The 9,021-nt window shown below is 42.1% G+C and overlaps 1 long non-coding RNA gene across 1 annotated transcript; it reads left to right on the top strand.

Annotated features, from left to right (window-relative positions):
* Positions 1-1,522: 1,522 nt before the first annotated feature.
* On the top strand, positions 1,523-8,618 carry LOC115900704. Its single transcript, XR_004060371.1, has 3 exons — positions 1,523-2,685; positions 5,543-6,351; positions 8,017-8,618. It is a non-coding gene; the product is annotated as an uncharacterized LOC115900704 (long non-coding RNA).
* Positions 8,619-9,021: the final 403 nt, after the last annotated feature.

Here is a 9,021-nt window from a genome sequence, read left to right as displayed (position 1 = left end):
ACTTGCTATAAATGTGGGGGAGTAGGACACTTTAAAAAATCTTGTCCTTTACTTAATGCTAATCCCCAAGAACCTACTCCACAAACTCCAAATTTACAGAAAGCACCTGCTACTACTTGCCCAAGATGTAAAAAAGGTAAACGTTGGATGAATTCTTGTCGATCTAAATTTGATATTAGTGGTAATCTGTTGCCTCCTTTAAACGTGACCAAAACTGTTTCTAATCCCATTTCTTTTCAGGGAAACTGGGGGAGGGGCTAGCATCGAGCCCCAATTGGGATTTCGGGGTTTCGTTTCCCCCTCCCTTTGGCTACCTCTATAACTGCGCCAGCAATGCCGCAGACTCAAGTACAAACAGTGCCACAGGCATTACCTCAACTTCAATACGCACAACCCAATGCCAATTACTCCCTCCTCTTGTCCCCATACAATGCCTGTCCGCCTCCACCACAGGAGGGGGCTCAATAGATTTATGTAGTACTCTCCCTCTGTCTTTACTCACTGAAGAATGACCCGTCCTTGCTCCTGCTGGAGTTAAAGGCCTTTACCTAAAGGTCATATTGGCTTAATTCTTGGCAGAGTTTCATTAACCTTAAAAGGTGTGGTTGTTCATACTGGCATTATCCATGCCAACATTACAGATGAAATTTGTTTGGTTATTTCTACCAAATCTCCCATTTTCATTGAATCAGAACGCATTGCTCAATTACTACTTCTCCCTGCACTGTGCCCCTCGGCAGAATCTGCTACTCACACAGGAGCGTAGGAAATACCTTTAAACAAAACAAAGCTGCTTATTGGGTTAATGCTATTTCTTCTCTTCATCCCACCTGTACTATTAAAATTTCCCAAAAAAAGTTTGAAGGTTTAGTCGACACTGGGGCTGATGTTTCTATAATCGCTGTTAATCAGTGGCCTTCCTCTTGGCCAAAAGAGCCCTCTTCAACTAATTTAGTGGGAGTTGGAACGTCATCTGATGTATACTAAAGTTCCTTATACTTCCTTGTACAGGACCTGATGACCAAATTGGCACTATTCAACCTTTTATCACTCCAATTCCCATAAATCTATCGGGACGTGATTTACTGCAACAATGGGGAGCTGAAATATCTATCCCTTTATCAAATTATAGTGAAGCTAGCAAAAACATAATGTATAAAGTGAATTTTGTTCCTGGAAAAGGATTGGGAGTTAACGGAGAGGGAATTAAAGAGCCCTTGGAACCCTCCCCAAAACTTTTTTTTTTTTTTGAGACAGAGTCTCGCTCTGTCACCTGGGATGGAGTGCAGTGACCGGATCTCAGCTCACTGCAAGCTCCGCCTCCCGGGTTTATGCCATTCTCCTGCCTCAGCCTCCCGAGTAGCTGGGACTACAGGCGCCCGCCACCTCGCCCAGCCAGTTTTTTGTATTTTTTAGTAGTGACGGGGTTTCACCGTGTTAGCCAGGATGGTCTCGATCTCCTGACCTCGTGATCCGCCCGTCTCGGCCTCCCAAAGTGCTGGGATTACAGGCTTGAGCCACCGCGCCAGGCCCTCCCCAAAACTTAATAAATCAGGACTTGGATACACTTTTTAGGTGCCGTCACTGCTGAGCCTCCCCCACCAATCTCTTTACAATGGATGTGTGCGTCACCTGTTTGGGTAGAGCAGTGGCAGCTCTCCAAACAAAAGTTGGAGGCTTTAATTGAAATTGTTAATGATTTACTACAAGCAAACACTATCGAGCCCTCCTTGTCACCATGGAACTCGCCTGTGTTTGTTGTACAAAAAAAGTCAGGAAAATGGAGGATGGTAACAGACTTAAGAGCTGTTAATGCAGTTATTAAACCTACGGGGGCGTTACAACCCGGTATGTCCTCCCCCTCCATGATTCCTAAGGAATGGCCTTTAATTATCATTGACCTTAAGGAGTGCTTTTTTCATATTCCTTTAGACAAGTCAGACTGTGAAAATTTGCTTTCACTAAACCTTCCATTAGCAATTCAGCTCCCGCAGCTAGATATCGATGGAAAGTTTTACCTCGAGGAATGATTAACAGTCCTACTCTTTGTCAGTTGTTTGTTGGTACTGTGTTAAAACCTATCCAACAGACTTTTAAAAATAATTACATTCTTCATTATGTGGATGATATACTGATTGCTGCCCCCACTAAAGATGAATTAATTCAATGTTTTACCTCTTTAAAATTAGCTGTTGCCAATGCAGGACTCCACATTTCTCCTGCTAAAATTCAACCAGTCAATCCAAAGGAGTTATCTACGCCTCACATACAACTAAACTTGGCATTGCTCACGTTAAATTTTCTTAATATTCCTAAACCTGGTTCTGTTACTGTTGCCTAAAAACATTTTTCTGGTAACTGTCACACAGTAAACCAAGGAGGGGAAGTGTAGTGGAAAGACTTTCAATCTAATATGTGGTCAAAATATTCTATATTAACGTGGGGAAGAGGCTATGCTTGTGTTTCCCCAGGTGAACATCAATCTCCTGCTTGGATTCCTGCTAGACACCTGAAATGCATCCTGAAAATGCATGCAACAACAAAACAGATAAATTTGTTGAAAAAGAGCCACAGCAGAAGCAACTAACACATCCCATCATCAAAAAGAAGAAAATGACCACACTAACTCTTTGACAACAGACAATCCCGTCAGCCATCCTGAACAACTTGTCTCCAGCAATCCAGGTCCGGCTCAACCTCTGCCTCCTCCTGATGATACTGATCCTTCTACCCTCTGTCACCCCACAGACTGTTAAAAACTATACATATTGAGCCTACATTCCTTTTCCTCCTCTTATTCGAACCATGACATGGATGGACGCTCCTATGGAGGTCTATGTTAGTGATTGTATTTGGATGCCTGGTTCTGTAGATGACCTAACCCTCAGAGGAAGGAACCCCTTTCAGTATCACTTTAGGTTGTAGGTATCCACCTTTGTGCCTGGGACCCTAATGGATGTCTCTCATTAGATATTCAAACTTGGGCAGTCACACTACCCTCTGGTCACTCTGTCCCTCCTTTAGGACACTTGATATCAAGGCTCTCAGTAAAACCTCTAAGACAGATCCAAACAGGAATTGCTGATTATATTCACACATCCTAATATAAGCCTTTAGGATCTATGTGTCCTCTCAACTTGTCTTCAAATGCTGACAAAGTAATACGGAAGGATTGTGTTAGTCCAGAAGAAACTGTGTTATTTAATTCTTCTCACCACACCATTGTTGATTTGGCTCCTGAAGGTCATATTACTGATGATTGCTCTCAGGGTCACGGAGATTGTCAACATTTTCTCTATGATATTACCTATCAAAAAAGCAGTGACAACCCTCCCCTATTATATCGTAGATTTAACTCCTTTTTTCCTTTAAAGTGGAAAGGGGCAGGGGTTGCCCCTCCAAAGTCAAGGCTCGTTGTTCCCCACTTAGGACCTGAATATTCAGAATTATGGAGATTAACCATAGCTATGACTGGTATGAGAGTTTGGGCTGGAGAAAGTGTTATAAGTAAATACACTTTGTCACCTCGAAAACTAAGACAACAGATTGATTTACACGACTATTTCCACACAGCCAAAAACATCACTATGGCCATCGTCAAAAGGTCAATTCAAAGATGGGATAGTAAAGATTATGAGGACTTATTACACCCCTGTTGCTAATGTCCCCCCACCACCTCTCATAAAACCTATTCCCTCCAACCCACATTCACAAAAAAGAGTACTATCCCCAAATACATATACTATTTATCTGGAGTCTAACAAAACTGTACCACTGAAAAGTTGTGTTAAATCATCATATATGTTATTAGTAGGAAAGACGCATATTAGTTCAAAAACCAACATAATTACATGTGTTAACTGTTACTTGTATACTTGTATTGACTCATCCTTTAATCAATATCATAGTATTTTAATAGTCGGAGCCAGAGAAGGTATTTGGCTCTCTGTAGCCTTACATAGGCCTTGAGAATCTTCCCCTTTTATCCATGTTATTATTAATATTCTACAGAAATTTCTTAAAAGGAGTAAACGATTTACTTTTACATTAATTGCAGTAATAATGGGCTTGATTGCTGTTACTGTGACTGCTGCTTCTGCTGGAGTTGCATGACACCAATCTATTCAAACTGCTCATTTTGTGGATAAATGGCAAAAAAAAATTCTACTCAGATGTGGAATTCTCAGTCAGGTATTGATCAAAAATTGGCCAATCAAATCAATGATCTAAGACAAATTGTTACATGGATGGGATACAGAATTATGAGTTTAGAACATAGATTACAAATGCAACGTGATTGGAATACTTCTGATTTTTGTATAACTCCTTCCAATGTAATGAGTCTGTTCACAATTGGGAGTTAGTAAAATGCTATTTACAAGGAAGTGAAGATAATTTAAGTTTAGACATGAGCAGGCTAAAAGAACAGATTTTTGAGCCCTCTCAAGCACACTTAACTGCTTTACCCGGTGCTGAAGCTTTAGACAGTATCTCTGAGGGGTTATCTAATCTCAACCCCATTCAATGGGTAAAATCTCTGGGAGGATCCACTATCGTTAATTTTGTTCTGTGCATAATTTGTGCCATTGGTTTATTGTTCATATGTAAAATTGGAAAAAAATCTTCAATTGTAATGAGTGCCAAGCTATGATTGCTATGGCTTATTTAAATCAGAGAAAAGGGGGTGATATAGGGAGACCCCCTGAAACTATTGCTATGGAATAAAAGATGAAATGCTCCCGATTTATTGTAAATACAAAATTGCATGCAGGACTGTGTAAAGACAATGCCAGGTTGGACTGCCAGAATGAGCCAACAGTGCGTGATGTCCTTCCCCCTGCAGAGAGCCTATGAATGGACGTGCAGTCGGAGGTTTCACATCACCAAGATTCCTATCCCAGAAAAGCAGATGTTCATAGCTCTGGGAATGAAATGCGACCCTTGTGGAATGCGCATATAAATGGACATATGAGGGGCGCCTGTCCATATGGATAAGATAGGGCTATAAACGTCCTCATCTTGCCACAGCTCTTCTAGGCCTCTTTAGGGTTAAGGCATACTCCCTTCTGAGAATTTCTGGCCTAACCGGTTGTCTAGGTTCACGTCCTGTTTCTGTGGATTGTTTGTAACCAGCTTTTGCTGCAACTGTTACTGCTGATTAAGATCTTGCTAATCATAGGTTATGGAAAGACTGTGTTTCTGTTTTAAGGCTCTGTTAAAAATTACTGATGCACACACACACTACACTGTAAATTCTTATCTCTGTATACTATACTTCTGCATACAGATGTTATGTTAAAGAATTACTTCATCCCCATGTGACCATCTCACCTCGTAATCAAATGACCCAAAATCCCTCACTAACCTACCCCCACCTCACTAAACTTATTAATGAATGCTGGTATATCCAGTGCGTTGGTGGCACTGTGGGACCAGAGGCGGTGACCCCCCTGGGCCCAGCTTTCACTATCTTGTGTGTGTCCATTATTTCTCGAAATGCCAATCCACCTGGGAACAAAGAAAGAGCCCCATTGCATTGCAGGTTGCTGGCCAGATCCTGCAATAGACTACGACCTCTGCAGAACAACATCTTACTGGTAAAAAGAACAGGCCACATGAAGGAAAACTGATTTGGTGGAAAGACAACAAAAATAGGACATGCGAAGTAGGGAAGGTGATAACCTGGGGAAGAGGTTTTGCTTGTGTTTCACCAGGAGAAAATCAGCTTCCTGTTTGGATACCCACTAGACATGTGAAGTTCTACAGTGAACCCAGCGGAGATGCAAAAGAAAGAGCCTCTGTGGAGACGGAAACACCGCAATCGAGCACCATCGACTCACAAGATGAACAAAATGGTGATGTCAGAAGAACAGATGAAGTTGCCATCCACCAAGAAAGAGGAGCCCCAACTTGGGTGCAATTAAAGAAGCTGATACAGTTAGCTAAAAAAAAAGCCTAGAGAACACAAAAGTGACACAAACTCCAGAGAACATGCTGCTTGCAGCTTTGATGATTGTATCAGCGGTGGTCAGTCTTCACATGCCTGCAGGAACAGCTGCAGCTAATTATACCTACTGGGCTTATGTGCCTTTCCCGCCCTTAATTCGGGCCATCACATGGATGGATAATCCTATTGAAGCATATGTCAATAATAGTGTGTGGGTACCTGGCCCCACAGATGACTGTTGCCCTGCTAAACCTGAGGAAGAAGGAATGATAAATTTTTCCACTGGGTATCATTATCCTCCTATTTGCCTAGGGAGAGCACCAGGATGTTTAAAGCCTGCAATCCAAAAGTGGTTGGTAGAAGCACCTACTGTCAGCACCACCAGTAGATTTATTTATCACACGGTAAGTGGAATGTCACTCAGGCCACAGGTAAATTATTTACAGGACTTTTCATATCAAAGATCATTAAAATTTAGGCCAAAGGAAAGCCTTGCCACAAAGAAATTCCCACAGGATCAAAAGGCACAGAAGTTGTAGTTTGGGAAGAATGTGTGGCTAATAGTGCGGTGATATTACAAAACAACGAATTCGGAACTATTATAGATTGGGCACCCCAAGGTCAATTCTACCACCACAATCGCACAGGACAAACTCAATTATGCCCCGGTGCACAGGTGAGTCCAGCTGTTAATAGTGACTTAAGAGAAAGTTCAGACAAACATAAGCACAAAAAAATTACAGTCTTTCTTCCCTTGGGAATGGGGAGAAAAAGGAATCTGTACTCCAAGACCAAAAACAATAAGTCCTGTTTCTGGTCCTGAACATCCAGAATTATGGAGGCTTACTGTGGCCTCATACCACATTAAAATTTGGTCTGGAAATCAAACTATAGAAACAAGAGATCATAAGCCATTTTATACTATCGACATAAATTCCAGTCTAACAGTTCCTTTGCAAAGTTGTGTAAAGCCCCCTTATATGCCAGTTGTAGGAAATATAGTTATTAAACCAGACTCCCAAACTACAACCTGTGAAAACTGCAGGTTGTTTGCTTGCATTGATTCGACTGTGTCCATGGACCCACCGTCGGAGGACTTGCTGTCCATCCATATTTTGTCTGAAGGTTTAAAAGGCATTTTAAATAGATCCAAAAAGATTCATTTTTACTTGAATTGCAATTATTATGGGATTAATTGCAGTCACAGCTATGGCCGCTGTGGCAGGAGTTGCATTGCACTCTTCTGTTCAGAAAGTAAACTTTGTTAACGATTGGCAAAAGAATTCTACGAGATTGTGGAATTCACAATCTGGTATTGATCAAAAATTGACAAATCAAATTAATGATCTTAGACAACTGTCATTTGGATGCGAGATAGACTCATGAGCTTAGAACATCATTTCCAGTTACAGTGTGACTGGATGGGAGATAGGCTTAGAACATCGTTTACAGTTACAATGTGACTGGAATATGTCAGATTTTTGTATCACACCCCGAGTTTATAATGAGTCTGAGCATCACTGGGACATAGTTAGATGCCATCTACAAGGAAGAGAAGATAATCTCACTTTAGACATTTCCAAATTAAAAGAATAATTTTTTTTTTTTTTTTTGAGACGGAGTCTCACTCTGCCACCCAGGCTGGAGTGCAGTGGCCGGATCTCAGCTCACTGCAAGCTCCGCCTCCCGGGTTCACGCCATTCTCCTGCCTCAGCCTCCCGAGTAGCTGGGACTACAGGCACCCGCCACCTCGCCCAGCTAGTTTTTTGTATTTTTAGTAGAGACGGGGTTTCACCATGTTAGCCAGGATGGTCTCGATCTCCTGACCTTGTGATCCGCCCGTCTCAGCCTCCCAAAGTGCTGGGATTACAGGCTTGAGCCACCGCGCCTGGCAAGAATAAATTTTTGAAACATCACAAGCCCATTTAAATTGGTAGCAGGAACTGAGGCAATCACGGGAGTTGCTAATGGCCTCACAAATCTTAACCCTGTCACTTGGGTTAAGACCATCAGATGTTCTACTATTGTAAATTTTATATTAATCCTTGTGTGCCTGTTCTGTCTGTTAGTCTGCAGGTGTACCCAGCAACTCTGAAGAGACAGCGACCATCGAGAACTGGCCATGTTGATGACGGCAGTTTTGTAAAAAAGACAAGGGGGAAATGTGGGGAAAAGAGAGATCAGACTGTTACTGTGCCTATGTAGAAACCTTAACGTCTCTACTTGGGAACGCGGATCCCATTTATTTGGAGTTGATGTTTTCAGGTGGCTTTCTTCAAGCGTTGTGTTCATTAACTCTATACTTAATCATATAGTTTAAATTTTATTATTTACTGCTGACATCAGTTTCTGTGGTACTGTAGGAGCCTCACAAGAGAGGGCACCTGTCGCCATGTTGTAAAACTCATACTTGTCTAAAAGACATGGGTTAGGGTTTTTCCCCCTCCCTCAAGATGAAGCTAGTTAGCTGACACAGATGGTCACCTCCATTACCAAGTAGAGCCAGGATGAACTATGTGTGACCAAAGGTGTTGTCAAGTGCTCTTCCCTGAGGACTGATTAGTGTTTATCTTGAAAACTTGTACTTAGTGGGTTGTACAGAACAGTGAAGTTTCTTTCTGTCTTTTTAACCTCTTAGCTGTTTGCCCCTATTTCCCATCACATTCTGGTCTAAGGCTTATTTATTAATAAAATTGTTTTCATTTCTTTCTCTGTTATCGTCGTGGAGATGATTTCTCATTTGGGAGAAGATTTTTTAGTTTTCAATTATACTTTGTCAACTTTTAAAAAGCGAAGTAAAGCATGTTTCTTGGGCCAGGCATGTTGGCTCACGACTGTAATCCCAGCACTTTGGGAGGCCGAGACAGGTAAATAACTTGAAGTGAGGAGTTCGATACCGGCCTGGCCAACGTGGTGAAACCCCGTCTCTACGAAAAATACAAAAATTAGCCTGGCTTCGTGGCGCGGGCCTTTAAGGCCAGCTGCTCCCGAGGCTGAGGCAGGAGAATCGCTTGAACCCAGGAGGTAGAGGCTGCATTGAGTCGAGATCTCACCACTGCACCCCAGCCTGGGCG

The sequence above is a fragment of the Rhinopithecus roxellana genome, chromosome 12 (assembly GCF_007565055.1).
Source record: "Rhinopithecus roxellana isolate Shanxi Qingling chromosome 12, ASM756505v1, whole genome shotgun sequence".
Classification (NCBI taxonomy): Eukaryota; Metazoa; Chordata; class Mammalia; order Primates; family Cercopithecidae; genus Rhinopithecus; species Rhinopithecus roxellana.
The sequence above is the reverse complement of the archived record's forward strand: the minus strand, read 5'-3'. Positions and strand labels throughout refer to the sequence as shown.